General features: G+C 42.4%; 1 protein-coding gene across 1 annotated transcript in view; it reads left to right on the top strand.

Moving 5' to 3' along the window:
* Nucleotides 1-1511: 1511 nt before the first annotated feature.
* Nucleotides 1512-21379, top strand: part of OTUD4 (OTU deubiquitinase 4) — a 72244-nt gene continuing 52376 nt past the window's right edge. Inside the window, exon 1 of the mRNA XM_083755430.1 lies at nt 1512-1596. The gene's annotated coding sequence lies outside the window, so the exon portion shown is untranslated. The remainder of the gene's footprint in view (nt 1597-21379) is intronic.

Here is a 21379-nt window from a genome sequence, read left to right on the forward strand (position 1 = left end):
AAAGGATGCAAACGAAGTGTGTCTCAGCCCTCATTAACTACAAGCATAATATACATTAGTCAGAGTAACCAACAGGAGGGACATAACTCAGATTTATGGCTTGCATTTCTACAGCCAAATTACAGTCATATTTCAAGCCACACAGGGCAGGTCCGATTGGCAGTTGGATGGGAGACATGGAAGGAAAGTCACGAGTATTTCAGGAAACGATGGCAGGGGATGATTCAACTGCTGATAACACTCCATGCTGCGTCACTTTTGGACACATTTCCAGATCTGGGGCCAACACAGCAATTTCACAAACAGATGGTTAGGGGCATTTATTGAAACCAGGGGAATGAATAACAAACCTTCACCTTTATAGTATCAGATCACGATGGTGCTGTTTTTGCCAGATGGACAGTTCTCCGGGTGTCACAGACAGTTCTAGGAAGAGAAGGTCATTTACCTGTCTAACCCCCTGCAATCTAAAAACACACACATGTGAAATAGATGTCAAAGAGTTATTTCCTCAGCACATGAGCATAGACTGACCTGGAGTTGTAAAGAGAAGTCAAATGTGATGAAACAGGCAATCCAGGTAACACAACCCAGTGTGTGGTTTTAGTCTTAACAGCGTACCTGTTATTTGTGGAAATACTCAGTGGAGGCTGGACCTTTAGGGCTAAGGGGAGCTGCCCCACCAACTTCAGTCTGCCATTAGCCAGTCCCTCACCTACAGCCAGCCTGGGGTGGGCAAACATTCCACATATCTGGACAGGCTTGTCTAAACAAAAGCAACTGCTGAAAAGAGTGCAGTGAAGGCGCCTGCCTCGTGTCAATAGGTAGGGCGTTCCAAAATGTGGGTGCCGACATACTAAAAGATTGATTCCTTATCATTTATTTTATGGCCAGAATGAGCCAAAAGCAGCCCTCCAGGCAAGTCTTATCTGGCGTTCCGGACTCTTCCAAGGCTAAGCTAATCAGCAGCTGTGCTCCACATCCTCTTCAAGGGCTTTTGCCTGGTTGGGGTGTTTCCTTGAACTACGATTGTGCTACTTCCTTGAACTACGATTGTGCTACTTGCATAACTGGATGGAGAGAGGAAAGTGGGGGTGCAGAAGTTTCTGGAATGCAGCACACTGTACCAAGAGTCACATTTGTCGTTCAGCTCCCTTTTGCCTCTGACCCTCCCCACCCCTACTGGCCCTGGAATGTTGAACACAAAAGGAGTGCAGCCAATGGGTTGAAAAATGCCCTCGCCCCCTGGGTTCATGGCATACCCTTCTCTGGTACAAGTGCAGATAAGGGGTGGGCTTTACATATTTTAATAGTAAACAATCAAATGAGCAAATCAATGCAGAGGGCTGAGAAGGATACGATGCGTCCCCAGCTGCGTTGCCATTGGCTGCGAACTTCCTGTGATGTCACAAAAGTGCACGGCAGATGAGTGGATATATAAAGGTGGGCCAAGGGGAAAACCAAGGCAAAAGCTTTTTTCTTTCCCAAAGAGAACGCAGTGGGAAGTAGTGGCATTCAGCACTGGATGATCTCCTTCCACATGGAGGCAAACTGGCAGATACGAAACCTGCAGTGAGCCGCTGTGAAGCAATGAGAAGCAAGTTCATGGGCAGAGTGGGATCACAGCTTGAAGGCGGCTGATATCCATGGTCGGAGACGGCCTTGGTGAAAGCTTGCAGATGTTGGTAGGTGAAAGCTGGTGGACACCATTTTGAGCTCCTTGGAAGAAAAAAAATGGTACATAAATGTAATAAATAAACAGCGAGGGCAGGCTTTACAGCAGCTTTAACAGCAGATATTATTGGACTGCAACTGAGATTCATCTCAGATCACTGTTCATGTCCTCTGGGGCTCAAGGGAATTGGAGTTCAACATCTGGAAGGTCATAAATCCCCCCAGGTTTTTTTTACATGGCAGTTTCTTCTCAAGCAGAAAGGACTGAGGCAACAGTGCTTTTTTCCTAAAAGAATGTTTAGGGGTACTCTCATTTTCCTACTCATATTGAAATACTGCCCCACAATGAGGCCAAACTTAGATCCACAAAATGCTTAGGGGTATGCGTACCCCCAGAAAAAAAGCACTGGATGCACACAAGTGTTTTTCATAGTGGTCTGCTTATTTCCATATGCACAGGTACAACATTACAGGGGAAGAAGAAGAAGAAGAAGAAGAAGAAGAAGAAGAAGAAGAAGAAGAAGAGGAGGAGTTTGGATTTGATATCCCGCTTTATCACTACCTGAAGAAGTCTCAACGTGGCTAACATTCTCCTTTCCCTTCTTCCACCACAACAAACACTCTGTGAGGTGAACGAGGCTGAGAGACTTCAGAGAAGTGTGACTGGCCCAAGGTCACCCAGCAGCTGCATGTGGAGGAGCGGGGACGCGAACCCGGTTCACCAGATTACGAGTCTATCGCTCTTAACCACTACACCACACTGCCTTTACAGGCCGCTACCACAGTTATTGTGTTTGTGTGTACATGATATGTGTTGTGCCCAATTTCTCTCCATCTCCTCTTTTTCGCCTAGCAGAGAAATGACTGGTTTGAAGCTACAATCAAATGAAAGATAAGTCAATTGGTCTCTCAGCTACACCGCATTGCCATTTGCAACACAAAATTATCTCTGGCTAGTGTAACTCTTAGAACTTGTCTGTGGCCATAAATGCCTGTTATCAAAATAAAAACTACTCAAGTTTCTCTGTAATGTTTGTTTGAACTTCTGGTGCTGACTGCTATCCTTACTGCTCTGCCTCTGTATTGTTATCCTATCAGTATTGTATATGAGCAAGCTCAGTGCAATTTTTCTGATGCCGTCCAAATATGGGGAGGGCTGCATCCTCTTTTATAGCCGTGGAACCTGTTAAGAAGAAGAAGAAGAGTTTGGATTTGATATCCCGCCTTTCACTCCCTTTAAGGAGTCTCAAAGCGGCTAACATTCTCCTTTCCCTTCCTCCCCCACAACAAACACTCTGTGAGGTGAGTGGGGCTGAGAGACTTCAGAGAAGTGTGACTAGCCCAAGGTCACCCAGCAGCTGCATGTGGAGGAGCGGGGAAGTGAACCCGGTTCCCCAGATTAGGAGACTACCGCTCTTAACCACTACACCACACTGGCTCTCAAGAGAAGCAGCAGGAGGGCTATGCCGTTTGGGATGTGGAGCCCCAAATGGACCCAGTAATTGTGTTTGATATGATGTAGCATTTGTCCTCAGAAAGGTTTTCATTTATGGTAAGAGGCAGTCAGAAATGCTTATCTTTGCTTTTAGTCAGTAATGTCTATCCATCTAGAGAGAGAGACTGTGAACCATATGCCCACGAGCACTTATTAATTTATACAAGTGTTCAAAATTAAATTAAATGACACACAGGTATTCTTACTAGCAAGGGTCTTGAAAGCCTTTAAAGGGACCAGGCAGACTTATGCTGCAAATGACAGCTTGTCTTTCTAAGCCACAATGGGCTAATGCAGAAAAAAATGTACATTTTGTTTCTATACACCCTGCTTTTTATCAGTCTTTATATTCAAGGTGGTTAATAACAAATACAAATTGGAAAATGGAAGAGCACAAAATGAAGTTAAAATTACCGGTAAATTAAGCAGACTTCAGATGAATAGCATCAGCCAAAAGCATCTCAATAACATTGCCGGCCGTAACTCAGATCACTGCATCAAAAGCCTTCTTAAGAATATTGTGGGTCATGCACTGCAAAGCAGAGACTGAGCCAGGTAGACTTCCTGTGCAGAGGCTTCCCTGTCTTCTGTGCTCATCTGCTGAACTTCAGGTGGTGGAAGAGAATGAAGCAGAGGAAGTCGGGGAAGTAAGTTATAAGAAAATAAGGGATTGAAATTATACTTGTTTTTATTTTTGTTTGTTTGTATTATTGTATTGTTTAGTTTTGTTTTTATAAAATGTTTGAAACTTTAATAAAAATCTTTTTAAAAAAAGAGAGAGAATGAAGCAGAGTATCTGAACTGAGTTAAGTGTGTGGATAAGTATATGTAGAATGAGGTTATATTTATCTGTCTGTACATAATTATAACTAGTTGTCAGAAACCATAGCCCCTGGAGCCACAGCTTTCTACTTCCACAAGACCACCATTGGTTTCTCATTATCTAAAGGTAAAGGTAAAGGAACCCTGACAGTTAAGTCCAGTCACGAACGACTCTGGGGTTGCGGCGCTCATCTCGCTTTACTGGCCGAGGGAGCCGATGTTTGTCTGCAAACAGTTTTCCCGGGTCATGTGGCCAGCATGACTTCTGGCGAAACCAGAGCAGCGCACGGAAACGCCATTTACGGGCTATAAAAGCTTCCAGGTCAGACTTGGACCTGTCTGGGTTACAGTCAGTCTTGACCTAGTCTGCCCAGATACTGTTCTGGTTTTTGTAAGCAGGATTACCACCAGATGGATTCTTCTCAAGTCCTGGTCCCAGAGACTTGTGCCTCCTGGTCCCTGCCATGCCAATTATCTAACCCTCTTCTTCCTCTGACCATTCATCGCCATCCCACCACCAATCCCCTGGCTCTGAGCCTTCTTCTCTTGGGGATTTCCTTGGAGTTTCTTCAGCTGGTGCCTCCCAGCACTCCTCTGTATGCAGCCAGTCCATGTCATCCAGTGAGTTTTGTGGTGATTTGAAGCTAGGTCTCTTGAGTTCTGCTGGTACTCTCTTGACAGTGCCTGATTAAGCACAGTGTGGATGGTTCCCCTAAGGGGGCAAATCACAACAACACATAATGTGGGGGGGGGGCAAATTTTGTCATCACTCAGGGCACTGTATTATCAAATCCACTCCTGGTCTTGAAGCCACTCTTCCCTAACCTTGTACTCTCCATATGTTTTGTACTGTAGCTCCAATCATCTGATGGTTGGCCATGCTGGCTGAGGCTGATGGGAGTTGGAGTCCAGCAATAACTAGAGGACACCAGCTTGGGGCCCACAGTTCTGGGCTGACCATAGTCCAGCTTCACAATGCCAGTGCTCTGGAACTATTTCTATTGCTTCCTTTTAACTATCAGAACCAAACAAGTTCAATCCACTTATTTCATCATGCCTACATCAGTCTTCCCCAAGCTGGTGCCCTTCAGATGTTGTTGGACTACCCTCCAGATAATTTGGACTAGAACTCCCATCACCCCTGACCATTGCTCCTGCTGGCTGATGGGAACTGTAAGTTCAAAACATCTAGAGGACGCCAGCTCAGGGAAGGCTAGCTTATGTATTCACCAATCTTTAACAAATTGTACAAATAGTGCATGGGAAATTATTGCATTTGTCAGTGAAGAGAGACATGACCATACAATGCTTTGACAAGACTGATATACGGTAACTTGTAAGTTCACTGACACATTAGTTTGCTTTAGTTGTACCTTTAGTATTAAAATTGTCCAAAAATGTATGATCTCAGCCAGTGCTTTTTTCCGGGGGGACGCAGCAATACGCATACCCCTAAACATTTTGTGAATCTCAGTTTGACTTCATTAAGAGACAGTTTTTCAATATGAGTAGGAAAATTAGAGTACCCCTAAACATTTTTTAAAGAAAAAAAGCACTGGTCTCAGGAACAAATATCTCTTAGGTGGGATAACACAAATTGAATATAAAATATTGAGAATATGTTCAAAGGCAATGTGTAAATTGCTTTCGACAGTCCAAAATGCAAAGTTTGTGTTGTGCAGAGATTATTATCTAAATATGTATCATTAGGGCAAATGCATGTTTTTTTTTAGAATGTGGGGTGATAGACCTGGATAGCTCAGTTGGTTAGAGTATGGTGCTGATGATGCCAAGGTTGCAGGTTTGATCCCGTATGGGGACGCTGCATATTCCTGCATTGCAGGGGGTTGAACTTGATGATCCTCAGGGTCCCTTCCAACTCTACAGTTCTAGGATTCTATGGTTTCACGTTTCAGACTGGGACTTGGTGTGGGCAGATCCATTTTCATGAAGCTCACTGGTGACCTTGAACCAGTTAATATCTTGCAGCATTGGCCTGAAGATAAAATAGGGGATGGGATGCTATGCAAACTGTCCTGGTATCCTTGGAGGAAGGGCAGGAAATAAACGAATGAATAAAAACCCAACAGTTTTTACGTAGCACTTTGAAGGACTAAATAATTTCACAAACATTATCTCAGTTTTATTTATAAGGACCTTGCAAGGTCAGTGTTATTATCTCCATGAGGTTGAGCATGAGATATATTGTCAAGCTTAAAGCAACCTTGTGGATTTCATAGCAGAGATAAGACCTGTATGTCAGTAGGGACTTTCCAACTCTCATGTAGTCTTTCCACACTGTCAGCTCCTTTTTCCCTTTATTCTTTAATTCCTACATTTACACAAATGTGGAATAGAAGTATTGTGAAAGAAAGTGATTTAACAGTGATTTAATCTTATGCATGTCTGCTTAGAAGCAAGTTCCATTTCATTTAATTATTCCCACATAAGTAGGTCTAAAAAGAGCAGCTAATTCATTTTGAATAGCTAATTCATGATGCTGTTACCTCTCCTGAATCTTTACAAAGGATAGAAATATATGGAGCTCAATACACAAGTTAAGCTGCCACAAATGGCACACATATATACACACACCAACAGTTGATTAAACACTCCCTTCTCAATTTCAAAAACATTTTGCCATGTGAAATTTTGCGGTGCTGTTGGAGAAGAACAAATCTGGAGCCCTTTTGAGTCTGTGAAAATAGTTTGTGCTTTGCAGTGGGTGTGGGTGTGGGTGGGTGTCCCATATAGAAAGTGTTTCTTTTGGTGACCTGTGTACAGTGTAGTCAAAGGACAAGATTCCCAGCAGATCAGGGATAGGACCCAGCATGGGTAAAAATTTCCAGAGAGGTACCTGTGCTAGTCTCTGACAGCAAAACAAACAAAGAGTTTTGTAGCACTTTAAAGACTAACCTATTTATTATGGCATAAGCCCACTGCATCAGATGCATGAAATCTTAGTTGGCAGGTACATAAAGGTGGAAATTGTACAGCGAAAGTTGAATGGCAGTGAGATGCAAAAAAGTACAATCAGTACATTCGTTCTTCGGACATCTCTGAAAATTAAGCTGAAGTGCCAGAAGCAGGAGTTACTGTAATTGAATTAATTGAAAAGCACAACATTGTCTCACAACTTCCCAGAAACACAAGCTGACAACTGAATTTAAGATAAAACTGACTCACACTCCTGCGCTGGCTTCCCCCACCTAAAGTTTGAGTGTTATCACTGGTATTATCTAAAAAAGGGGCCAGCCCTACCATTAGGCACAGAGATTTTGAGTGTCACAAAAGGGCAGAAAATTGTTAGTTATTTAATTTATTATTGTTGTTGTATCTAACTACCAAGCAAGAAGAGAGGTATTTCACAGATTTTGTGCCTCAGGTTCAAATTGCACCTTGAATTGTGAGGTAGGCATTCTTTGCTGCTTTGCCTCAGGCAGCAAAATATCTTGGGCAGATTCTGAGGCTCCAAAGGCTACCACTTTTCTGCAAACTTGCATATTTTCTGTAATTGCTGAACAGCATTCGTGCATCTCAAAAATGCGGCAAACATAATGGGCTATGTGCCTCTTTCACCCATGTTTATGATGTATTTTCAGGCTCTAAAATGCCCTTCAAATGTTACCAAAAAATTGCAAGTGGCTCGTGGTGGAAATGTGTGCACCATAAGAACAAGCACAAAGAACAGGGCCTTTTCTGTGGGAGCAGCAACACAGTGGAAGTTAGTTATTCAGTCTCTATCATTGCTCACCTTTTGCCAAACAGCTATGGTATATTTTCTAGGAGCATTTTTTAGATATGATATTTTACTACAGATATCTTACAGGTGGCTTTTAGTATTTATTTTTTAATTGATAATTTGAAATATTGTTGGGATTTTAAAAAAACACACGTATTTGCCTTAACAGGACTTGCACCAGTTCACAGCAATCTTGGGGGCCTCCTGGCCCCCCAGAGCCTCACTAGAGGCCACTGCTACCCTGATGAATGCCCTCTTTAACCTGGAGATTCTGGACCCTCTGTGCTGTATGGCTTGGAGCCACCATGTTAGTCTCCCATAATGCCCCAGGGTGATTGTGCATGGGGGGGAAGGGCACTGTAGGAAATCAAAACAGTGGCTTCAGTGAAGTTGGCTGCTTCCAGCACTGGTATAGTTCCCCCACCCCCACTTCTCATAAAAATCAGTAGCATCTCATGCAAATAAGTCTCACAGTGCAATTCAAAACCAAGATCCATCAGGGTGAGAGAGTTTAGATATGGGCTTTCTCAGCCAGGCCTGCGACAGCTTACATCCCTCATTCTGGCCCGGGTCAGGTGCAGCTAGTGGAACTCAAGCCAATGGAACTTATATTGCTCTGAGTCCCCCACCCAACCACCCAAATGGTGTTCCTGGGGCATGACAGGCCAATAAGAGACTCATACGGACAGTATTACAAACCCTGCTGAGCTCGGTCCTGTGATGTAGGGCCCAGTGCTCAGGACAAGGGCCCACATTTACTGGTACCTGCCAGCTCAGCTGGCAACAGCTCTTCCTATAGGCTTCTGAACGGAGTTCAGAATAGGCAAATGATGCCAACCTAAGTTACGCTGGCTTCTTAGAGTTTAGATCATTCTGTTAGTAGTAGTAGTAATAGTAGTAATAGTGGATGACAACATTAATATCAACACATTATTACTATTAACACACTGAGAAGTTCTCCTGCATGCGCCACATTGAAATTAATGGAAGTTGAGCAAGAGCACTACTGTACCTTGCAATCATTTTAATGGCACTTGCTGTTGAACTGTGTCATTTTTTTAGACAAGGAAGGAAGCATCTGAACATTATGTTTATGCTGACTGCAGCCATTTAATTTCAGTATCTGCAGCTGTGAAGTTACCAGGGAATTCTCCGCCATGTGTTTTCCCCACATCTGTCTGCCAAATCAGAGATACAAATGATAAAAATTGAGTACCTTGAGGCATTTCATGGATTTGAGACACTCCCTGAAACATTGGACCAAACAGATGCAAAAGAAAACAATTAGCATGGCCTCATCTTTGACAGTTATAAAATTGTTTGGGTTTGGGTTTGGTTTTGGAGGAGGAGGAGGAGGAGGAGGAGGAGGAGGAGGAGGAGGAGAAGAAGAAGAAGAAGAAGAAGAAGAAGAAGAAGAAGAAGAAGAGGAGGAGGAGGTGGAGGAGGAGGAAAGTTTTTGCCTATTAGCATGCAGGGTAGAAAACAATATTGTATCCAAATAGGGCTACAGCATATGAGACAATACATTTGGCATATGGTTTTGAAACATTATACACCAGGGATAAGCAAAACTGAGTAAATGCTTGTTTTTAATTGCATTACAGTACCATGTTCAAGCAAAGCCCGAGTGGAATGGAAACTGAGGTTAAAGTAGATAGGCAGGACATTTTCACAGAAGTTCCTCAAACTCATGGTTTGAGACTGCCTTCACTATTTCCTCCTAAGTAATTTCAGCAACAAATAATCTCTAACCATGCAACTTCCTAGTAACAACGAATCACATAAACCGAGAGTTTAGTCCTATTGAACTCAGTGGACCTTACTCCTTCCTTTCCACCCAAATACAGTAGTTTTATTGATTTTGCAATAATATGCATTAACTGAAGACAATAACATCCATACAATCTAAATGTCCCCCCCTTCCACCGGACGGCTGATATTATAATTCATATTCTATTTATGACTTATCATTTCTTTATGTATTAAATTTGTAAGCCGCCCTATACTCATAGATCTCAGGGCAGTTCACATCATGAAATTACAATATTAAAAAAAAACACAGTCTTCACTCGTGTTTGTTTCTTATCTATTTTTGTCATTCCTTCAACATAGATTTTATGTAACATATCATTATAGCCTCTGTCACCCAAAGGAGATCGGACAAACATGAACATTGTTTTAACAAAGGGAAAGCAATCAGTACAGAAAGTCTGTGCTGATGAAGCTGACACTCCCAGAGTATTAACGTATGTAATAAATGGGCACAAACTGGCATAGAAAATATCTGGATTCTTTTTTCCCCTTCAATGCTGCTACATCATGGGTTATTTTCTCCCCAAATTCATATTCTCCATACATTCTCAAACCATAAATTTAGTCCCATACCTTGTAAGTTTCACCAGTTTTGAACTATGGAGATTCTTGCTGCAACTAGTAACCTTCTTTACTGGCCTTTGGTCTTAATGTCTTTATTCATCCCCTCAAAAAGAGAAAGAACGGGCAATTGAGGGGTGATATCAGTTTGCTCCCAGATTATCTTTGAGATCTCCACACACGCTACCCCCTGAAGGGCTGCACCACTGGGCAGGCCCAACACATTTGGTAGTGCCTTCCCTTATGATCACACCCTCTCCAACATGTAGGAGATAATCCAGGGTTCATATGGGGCAGTTGCACCAACGTTCTGCATCATCTAAACAATCTTGCTAGAGCTCTCCTTAATATATGCCAATACTGACTTGAAGAAGAAGAAGAGTTTGGATTTGATATCCCGCTTTATCACTACCCGAAGGAGTCTCAAAGCGGCTAACATTCTTCTTTCCCTTCATCCCCCACAACAAACACTCTGTGAGTGGGGCTGAGAGACTTCAAAGAAGTGTGACTAGCCCAAGGTCACCCAGCAGCTGCAGGTGGAGGAGCGGAGACACAAACCCAGTTCACCAGATTACGTGTCTACCGCTCTTAACCACTACAACACACTTGAAAAGTTTGGTTGTCCATAGCTGTGCCCAGTTGCATTCACCTATGTTAGTCCCAACACTACTTTCCCATAAGTGAATCTTACAGTACTTTTCAGTAAACAAGTGTAAGATCAGGCTGTTTGGTTCCACATTGATATGGGATGAATGCATTTATTTTATCCACATGCAGTAAGGCAAGAGAATCAACATACCCAGAAGCGAGAATATTGTCTGAACTGTGCAGAATCTGAGCTGGTTTTTGTTGAGTACTTAAGTCTGCACATTTCCCCAGCGTGGCAAATAGCCTAGAGATGTGGCCAGCCATGTCAGTGTTGTGTTGACATATAGTATTAACTTGCAGCCCTGCGTTTTTCCAAGTTTCCATAAGTCTGATGGCTCCTGCCTTTCTCCTGCTGCATGCAAATGCTAAGTAGCTGGCATGCATTTGTTCAGTAAATGCTAATTTCTGTCTGATTTCATTAATCTTGCCCACTGCTCGCACACTCACTTGTGTTATGCTGGTTGTTATGTGGTCTGTGTTTGCCTGAGTTAGAGTCTGGACTAAGGATTCTAAGCCCCTGTGTTCTGATTTGATACATGATATCCAATCACAGAACATTTCAGGATTTTGGCTACTGCCATCGGCCCTTAAACTCTAAGTTATTATTTGCAGCTTGGGAGTTTAGACAGCCAATCATGTTGACAGTGGGAGTGGCCTAGGCCTTCAGAAATGTATATAAGCAGTTTCTTTGCCCCTGTTGTCCAGTTCTGTTAGTTCAATAAAAGTTCTTGCTGTTATCACTGTGTCTTGCTTTGTGGGAACCCACCTACACTGGTCTAAAGAATCAGAGTTGTGCACTGGGACACACTATCTGCTGTCAGCTATTTCATTCATCTCCAGTAGCAACTCATAGTCAACTTTTGTATGACATGTGAAATAACTCTTCTTCTCAGGAGTGATTTTGTCTTTGGCAGGGATGCCTGAAATTATCTTTCTGTATGTTGACATTACCTCCTTGATCACCACTGCACAAAGTGATGGTACTAACTGCTGCTGTTCTATTACTGGTTAATCCCAACTTGGTGTTCATGGGCAATCGAAGTTCCAGCAGAGGACGTCAGGACCGGGGGCAAGATGGCGGGGTTGGAGCAGGAACAGGGGTCCAGAAGTCAGGAGCCAAGAGTCCAAGGGTCAGAGAGCCAGGAGTCAAGAAGCCAAGGGTCAGGAAGCAAGGAGTCACAAAGTCAGGGGTCCGAGGATCAAGAAGCAAGGAGTCAAGAAGTCAAGGTTCAGGGGTCCGAGGAGCAAGAAGCAGGGAGTCAAGAAGCTGAGGTTCAAGGGTCAGGAAGCAAGAAGCCAAACACAGCAAGGCAGGAAATGTGTTGCTGTGGCAAAGAGCCGAAGGGAAATGCTGACCTTATATCCCTTCCCAGCTCTTGCCACCAGTTGCTGTGAGTTACCAATCGGCCTCACCTGTGAGGCGTCGCCTTGCCTCTTCAGAACAAACTTAGGAAGGCTCCAGTCCTGCAAAGTCCTATTGGTCACAGGGTCTAGCTCCTGTACGCACACCTGACACTTGGGTCCTTAGTGGGGTGCCTGTGAAGAACAACTGCACCAGGAGTGAACTTTGGTTATTCAGATTTCAGTGGTGCCATGTGTGAGGCCAAAGTTTGATAACCCCTTCCTTCCATTCTACTTAATTCACTATTTCATAGTTGTGATGCCCTGCAGCACTCCCTAGGCTCAGTGCCCAGTGCAGTGAAACTGGTAAGACTGTCCTAAACCTGCCTCTGAACTACACTCGCAGACACTCCCCTTTGGTGTCACACAAAACCTTCTGTTTCTCTCAATTTTATTGAATTTGAAAGTTTGGGAGAGCTGCGTGCTCCCCCCCCCCCGTTTTACTTGTTTCTTTGTTTTTGGAGGTACAGGTATTTTGGCTGTTTTTTTAACTGGGGGTTGAGCATTGCCATTTTTTATTCTGTGAAATGGGCATTTTGTGGTTCTCACAATAATTTATTAGATTTTAAAATGTGTCCCTGGGCTCAATAAAAGTTGGGGACTCCTAACCTAGGCCAAAACCACAAAGTAAATAGCATTGTACCTCAAAATTTGGAAGACCAGCACAACACCAACACTTACCAGTTCACTGTGGAATTGGATCCTCAGGCATGGCTGAGCCATTCAAAAGGAATCAATGGAACAAAACAAATATTTGAACAGGTGCAAAGTAGTTTTGCATGCCATAGATACTTTGCAGCTCGAATCTTACAGCACAAGTTAAAAATAAGGTATATTGTGAATCGGTAGTGGTTGTTCTGCAGAGTTTTATGATAATTTTCTAGAAACACCTTGGTGATATTCTAGAACACATCCTTATTTGCCATTTCCTTGCTTCCATGACCCAGAAAGAACATTAATTTCCCGCATTTCTTTAAATAGCTCAGGCATTTTCCAGGCACCTTCTCTCTCTTTTTCCAGCTCATCTCAAAACAAGGCATAATGTATTATTCCAGTCTATCTTGACTGGAGGGGCTCATGGAACTGGCCTTAAATTCATGCTCTCAGTCTGAACTAGGGTTGTTGTTAGGGAAAACATTAAGAATCCCATGTACTCTCTGAAAGGTAGTCACTTACGCCTTCAGATAAAGGACTTTCTTCTCTAAAGTAGGGACCATGCTTTGATATAGGCAGCTACTCAATATCATGTCAGACCATTGGTTATTCTAGCTTGCCTGCACCGGCTGAGTCTTCTGTAGCCCTTCCTCAGGATGCCAGGGATTGAACCTGTGACCTTTTGCAAGCAAAGTATGTGTTCAGCTATTGACTAAAGGCTCTTGGAGAAAGGGCAGAATATTATTTACCCTGTTCTTCCACATGAAATCAGTAGGTGAGATCAACCCAATATTTAGGTGTCATCAATATGTGAATACCCACCTCTCCTTTTGGCATTCCACAGAGGCAATGGTACCAAATCAGTGTCTGAGATCAGTAAAGAGCAAAATGTGGGTGGACACAGTTAAGCTTAATCCAGACAAGATGGAATTGCTGGTGGCTGGCAGAAGAGTTGTTATAGATTTAGATGTTTAATTTGGTTCGGATGAGGCTGTACTCCCCATAAAGAATTAGAGTCACAATTTGGGGGTGACCCTAGATTTTCTAGATGTTCAGGTAGTGACACTGACCACTGTCCTTTTCCAGGTTAGTCTGCCAGCTGCACCTGTTCTTGGAGATGTCTAATCAGACATGACTTGGTAATGTCCAGATTAGACAACTGTAAACATAATCTACATAGGGCTGTATTTGAAGAGTATTCAGAAACTTCTAGTGGTTTGAAATGAAGCAGTGAGGGTCGCAATTTGCCTCCAGGACCTATTTAAATGAAGTTCTAGAGATGACCTTTAAAATGCTGAATGGCCCAGGCTCGGAGTATTTGAAGGATTACTTCTTTCAATAAGAGCCAACCTGAGCACTTGTATTGATTGGTTTTTGAGAGTGCCATCTCTCAAAATTCCTTTCCCCAAGAGTCATACTTTCCTTTTTATATTTTGGTCATCTAACACAGGGAATATGCGGCCTTTGAAATGTTGTTGGACTCCAGCTCCCATCAGCCTCAGCTAGCATGACCAATGGCAAAGGATGATGGGAGTAATAGTTCAGCAACATCTGGGGAGCTGTACATTCTCCACCTCCTAGGAAACCTTCTTATTTTGGTGGGTACTTGGAAATATGAGTCTTCTATCTGTTGCCTCTCTTGCATATTTAGTTTGGTTGCTGCAATTCACCGTTTTATGTTATTTCTCTGCTTTTGTTTTAATTATATTCATTCATTTTTAAATCTTTAATTTTCTCATTTTACAACTCATGAGATGATAGTATTTCTAAAAAAAACCAAAAGAAAATTGGTGTTACGGGGGGACAGCCTATGTGAGGAATGGCAGAATTAAAATGTGTTGAATAAATAAATAGCATGCAGGTGTGGTAATTAAATACTCAACATGTAAATTGGGGCCAGTGTGTGTTAGTGTGTGGCAGGAACTTCCATTATGGCCCCTTAGAACACAACATTCTCCTCTGCGGTCTGGCAGTATTATGTCTTCTGTGAGTGGAAATAAATAATCGGTTATCAGCCATCGCCTCAGCCTAAATACTGTCTGAATATTCCTTATCTATGGTCTCACAACAGTTACTGGAACACCAGGGGTAGGCAAGCAGCCAAGAAGGCAAAGATATGGAGGCAGCAATTGGGAATCAGGTGGACTCAAGAGGACCAAAGGCCCAGACAGTTAGCCAACAAGCATTTAGCAGCTGCAGCTGTATCTCAGCTGCTCCCAGCTGAGGATTGCTCTATCAGCCAACGGGGAATTATCAGAGAGACATGCCTGGCAGGCAGGCAGCAACTGTGGAGTTCTTGTGGACAGACATCTGTGTGAAGAAACGGGGCTCTGAGTCCCAGCAGAAATAGTGAAACCTGCTGAGAGTTATGTGCTGCTTTCTGACATTTTTAACATGGGATAGAAAAATGCCAAAGGGTTTCTGAGAGACAAAAACCATAAAGTGGCATTTATTTTAGGCTCACATCTGTGGGGTTAGGGTGCGCAGCATCAGACAACATTTATTCAAGTGGTCTGTAAAATAGTGCCGGCCGGGCTGTGAAACAGGACCACATTCAGACTTGAAGAGGCCCTAAATTATGTCAAGTTTAAGAGGCCCCATGGCCTTCCCCCCAAATGTGTATTAGGTAATTATGTAAAACTTGAAAATTTGTTTCTCAGCGTGTTTTTTTCTTTTCCTATTTAGAGACACCTCATAAGCTGAGGCCCTAAACTGTAATTTACTAAGCTGCCATGAAGGTAAGCTATTACAGTAGAAAGATTTTCTAGCTCTGGGTAAAAAGCACCATCATTTTATTTGTTCATATTACATTTATATCTCACTTTTCTTCTAAAGAGCTCAAGGTGGTGTATATGGCTCTTCCCTTTTCTATTTCAGTCTCAAAACAATCCTTTGGAGTAGGTTAGTCTTAGAGATGGGCTGCTATTCACATTTTCCTCAGAGTAGATCCACTGAAATTAATGAACATGACAATGTTCGGTCCATTCATTTCATTAGGTCTGTTGTTAGTAAATTGATTACCATGCAAAGTGACTTGACCCAAGGTCAATCAGGGAACTTCATGGTTGAGCAGGAATTAGTCTCCTAGGTCCTAGTTGAACACTCTAACCACTACACCACACTTTGTTGCATGCTAAAAAGGATATCTAAATTGCAGAGTGTACATTTCCACATATTCAGCTTAACATTTGAACTGATGAGATTAAGTCTCTTGGCTTCCTAAATAGCTTACAGCACAGATCTGTGTATGTCTGCTTGTTCCCAGGTGGGGTGGGTATAGGATTTCAGCCTTTATTTATGGTTTTTGTTACGCTACCACTTATGATCACATTTCCCCCCCCCCCCCTCTACTGCCATACCATAGAACAGTCTTGTCAGCCTGGTGCCCTTGTTCTGTCTGAACCTGGCCATTGTTGACAGGAACAGCCACAGCATGACATCTCCTAGACTAGCTTTGCATATTACCTAGAAGTACACGCAGAATGTGTATGAGCAACTGGCACATTCTCTGCACATGCTTCTGGGTCCAATATAGAGGGGGGAAATTCAGTGTCTACCTGCAGGTAGATTTTACCTCCTCATCATGAGCCCTCTTAGGCCTCATTTCCCCATCCCATTAGTTCTCTCTTTGCACGAGCTAAAGAAATGTATATACAGTGGTACCTCGGGTTACAGACGCTTCAGGTTACAGACTCCGGTAACCCAGAAATAGTACCTCAGGTTAAGAACTTTGCTTCAAGATGAGAGCAGAAATCGTGCGGCGGCTTGGCAGCAGCGGGAGGCCCCATTAGCTAAAGTGGTACCTCAGGTTAAGAACAGTTTCAGGTTAAGAATGGACCTCCAGAACAAATTAAGTTCCTAACCCGAGGTATCACTGTACTGTAATGGGAAGAGTCATTTCAGCTTCCTTTTGCAGCCTTTGGGTAACTTGCAAAGAAGCTTCAAGCGAAGGCTGGCCTTGAAACCAGGAAGGGACTGACTGAGGGAAAGGCTTTATCAGAAGAACACAGAAAGTGGGAGAGCAAAGAACAGAGTATGCTGCAAGGTTACACAACAGAGGACTTCAAGTCACCAAGTAGCCAGACTTGGCAGATATGACTGTTGAAGGCATATGGCAAGTCTGCTTTTGGTTCAGAAACTAAACAGGTATTAGAGTGAAGCTATTCCTAACTTGTCCTCCTCTCTGTGTCCATTCATAATGGACAAGAGTTACAGTTTACAGGCTGCTTCTGCCTTGGCTGACATTATAATGTTCCCTCTTTCCATTGGCATATTACACTTCAGAATTTGGCCTGAGGAGCCGAGTAATTCCCTCTCTGACTTCTCGCGTTCAATGGTGCAGTTTATCTTACTGTATTCACCTCTGCCCTGGCAAATCAGTTTTCTACGCAGAATTTCCAAGATCAATATGTGATTATTCTGTTTGTCCTGGCATCTCTGATGCTGAATGACGAGAGTGGCAACCCAGCTGGGATATCTGGAACTCTGCAACACTGGATTGTGGAGGCAAGGTCACTTGAGGTTCCAGACTGTTTTGCATTTCATCACAAAGCATTTGGGGGCCAGTGTTTACTGTAGGCCTTCCATCAGCTGTAATTTTAGTAGTGTCATCATGAGTTTGTACTGCATGCTGAATCTATCACTTCCTGTGGAATTTTTTTCTCCTGTCTGGATAGCCTGCATAAGTACCTCTTATTATGACATAAAATGCATGCTTTATATGCTGAGGATCACCAAATATGAAAATGTGTCAAGCTTGGAAATAAAGCAGAAAGAAATCCATACAGCTCGCTCACAGGAGTTTTTGTTTAAATAGTATCCTGTCTCAAGTTTGTAGAAGGAGCTCTTTGTCTTAGTTAGGCACATTCAGATATAAGATTATATACAGCATCAGGTAAAGTACGCTATATAGATAATGGTCACATTATTCAATCCATCTTGACTGATGTCTTCAAAAAGCTTCTTAAGTAAGGTGCATTTATGATAATTCCTTGTGGAATTATGTGTTTATTTTAATCCCCCCCAACTTTAGATACATGGGTTCAGTGTCTGCATCCTTGTGGGGCCTTAAATAAGCAAACAACAAATGGGATCTTAATTAATTTTATTTATGTGCCACTTCATATTCCAGCAGAAATCTCTAAGATTTCCTCAACAAAAAGAGGAATAAACATAATTAGAAATACAATACAAAATGCCTTCAATATTTAGCAAAATACAGTGCATTTCATGCTTCACTGTTCTAAGATGGGCATGGCAATCCTACCCTAAAATTTTGCCAGGGGTGGAGATTCACAATCATTATGTTGTTGGGATGGGTGCTCTCCTCCTTTGTGAAACTAAGTCCCCTTTCTTCTTTTACCAAAAAAACCCCAATCAAGCTAATGGCATCATTTTAACTTTGAACTACTGTTTGGTTAAATGCTTAAGCACAAATCACGCTCTTTTCCTTATAGAACCAAACATTAGTTGGGGGGGAAAGCAGCTGGTTCAAAGGCTACAGATTCTAAAGAAAGACAATCACAGTGATTCTGTAGAGAGAAGCAGAACTGAACTCCAGAGGCAAACAACAAACAGGTGGAATCAGTTTCAAGTTCTATTTGTGTGGCCTAGCAAAGTGTTAGTTGGGTTTCTGGAGGGGATTGCCTAAAGTAGGGATACCAACTAACCTGATCAACTCTTGTGCAAATTATTTACAAATCTAGGGAATGGGGACAGTATATGTTAATGATTGATATGTTAAAGATGGTAAGGACAGATGAAACAGAGAGCTGATTAAACCTATTTATTTAACAAAATGTATGTACCGCTTGATTATAAGAGAATCTCTGAGCGGCTTACAAAAGTGTAGGCTTTGGCCAAGAGAATGGCCACAAGAAGCTCAGTTGGACTCTTTTTGTAAACGGTCATGATTGGGAAACGCTTAGGAAGAACAGAAAAGGAAATTGAGCTTCTTGAAGAAAGAGCAAGGCTTACCTGCAACAAAGAAACCTGTTTCATAGCCAACAGCAGAAGGCTATGGAGTTGCAACAAGGCATAAATTCATATGCCCAGTGGTTTTTTTATGGGGGGACACAGGGGGACGCATAACCCTAAACATATTGTGGATCAAAGTTTGGTCTCATTGAGGGGCAGTATGAGAGTACCCCTAAACTTTTTTTTTTAATAGAAAAAAAGCATTGCATATGCCTATACAAAACCTGCTGTTAGGTTTATTTTCATTAAAGTAAAAATTTCATACATAAAGTTGATATCACTCACTCACCCCTCACACATTAAATAGATCATAGCAGACTCCTATACCCTCCAACATTTCTCCAGTGAAAATAGGGACGTCCCATTCCATAACAATAATTTTACTATTTATACCCCACACCGTCTACTGGGTTGCCGCAACCACTCTGGACAGCTTCCAACATATATAAAAACATAATAAAACATTAAACATTTTTTAAAAAACTGCCCATTACAGGATTGCCTTCAGACAGCTTAGGAGTCAACTCCATACCCTCCAACGTTTCTCCAGTGAAAATAGGGACATCCTAAGGAAAAGCAGGACATTCCTAGGTCAAATCAGAAACTGGGACTGGTTCTCTAAATCAGGGATGTCCCTGCAAAATAGGGACACTTGGGTGCAACCTACACACATATAAAAAGCGTTCTGAAAATACATTGAATTTTCTATAAGGCTCACCATCGCCATCTAGTGTTGCACTGTATATCACGCTTAATACACACTTAAAACGTTATATTTGCAGCTGAATAGCTGAGTCCTTAGAGGGTCTGGACTCCAGAATGGCTGGATTTTTTTTATTGCATATTTGAGCTCATCCACTGCCTCTTATTTTATTTTGTCCTGTTGCTTTCCCAAGGAAAACCCGCTGTTTACTGCTGAATTGGAACAAATGTCAATCTGCAAAAAACCAAAAACAAACACTGATTTACATTTGTTCCAATTCAGCAGTAAACAGCTGGTTTTCCCAGGGAAGCGACGGGTCAGAAGAAAAACATATTGGACCCATGACTAGAAATTACGGAACAAACAGAAATGTGGGCGAGCCCTTAGTTTGGCTTACCTTTAGGCCTGGGTGTTCAAGGCTAAATGATGGCCTACAATGAATCACACTCTGATGCAATGTGTTGGGTGCCTCAAATCATCTGTGAGAGGCCTACCTTCTTCTTGCATTAGAATTTCATCCCTCGTTTGATGCACATATAAGGAACATGTACAGCCAACCACATACAAGCTGTGATGAGCAGAACCATGTAAAATGGTTGTAGTATGAAGGGGTCTTCACTAAATCCACTTGGGGTTTTTAATTTTTTCAAGGGTATCAAAATGTACAGACACTGTGCATTATTGTGAACTACAGCAGGACTGCTCTAGCTAACTTGTGTCAGCAAGGAGGACATTTCAACCCCATAGGACACCCTAACTGCTGCCGATCTTAAAGTAACCATTTTGGGGGGAAAGGCATTTCAAAGGGAAACTCCAGCATGAAACATCTGCATTACAATATTTCAGGAAATTCAATTCTGTCACCTGTGGCTTGAATTAAGATTGCAGTTTTTATCCCATTACATGCACTAATCTGTTTATTGGTATCAAGATGTTTGCCTTATCAAGAAACTGCCTTGTTCATGGCCACTTATTCTGTTTTGACGTAATTGCCTCTGTGTTCTTTAATCACTACATTTCCCTCTGACCTTGATCTTCTCCATTCTATTCCTCCTCCTGCCATACTTATATATGTCTGCTAATTTAGGATTATACTTCATGCCTGGGATGAAGTGGGCAGTCCTTCATAAAACCTTTACGCCATAATAAATGTGTTAGTCTTTTGAACATGGCTACTCATCTGAAACTGACTTCCAAGTGAAGATACTTATACTGTAGGCTATAATCGAGCATTACTTTGTAATCTTACACTGTATCTTATCCTTTCCAGCCTCTATACTCCCTCTATTATATAATAGTGATTAAATGCGGTGGAGAAAGGGTGCTATGTTACAAGAAATGCAATATTTTTTTCATATGTTTTTCATTATGTTTTTATATGTTCATGATAGAAGGGTTATAGTTCACTGGTCTAGCATTAAATTTGCACGCAGAAGGCCGTAGGTTCAATCCGCAGCTTGAATGTTTTTGTTTGGTTGGAATGTGTCTTTGAGCTGTGATAATGTCTCCTGGTTGCCTGGATAGTGAATGGAAAGATCTGTGCACAGAAACCTTTGACTTTGGCATCGCTAGAATGTAGTCTGCTGTAAAAAAACAGAAAAACAAAAAGCGGGTAAAGGACCCCTGGACGGTTAAATCCAGTCAAAGGCAACTATGGGATTATGGCACTCATCTCACTTTCAGGCCAAGGGAGCCGGCGTTTGTCCACAGGCAGCTTTCTGGGTTGAGGCCAGCATGACTAAACCGCTTCCGGCGTAATGGAACACCATGACGGAAACTGGAGCACAAAGAAATGCCATTTACCTTCCCACCACAGTGGTACCTATTTATCTACTTGCACTGGCATGCTTTCGAACTGCTAGGTTCGCAGGAGCTGGGATAGAGCAATGGG

The sequence above is a fragment of the Podarcis gaigeae genome, assembly GCF_964106915.1.
Source record: "Podarcis gaigeae genome assembly, chromosome: 9".
NCBI classification, from domain to species: domain Eukaryota; kingdom Metazoa; phylum Chordata; class Lepidosauria; order Squamata; family Lacertidae; genus Podarcis; species Podarcis gaigeae.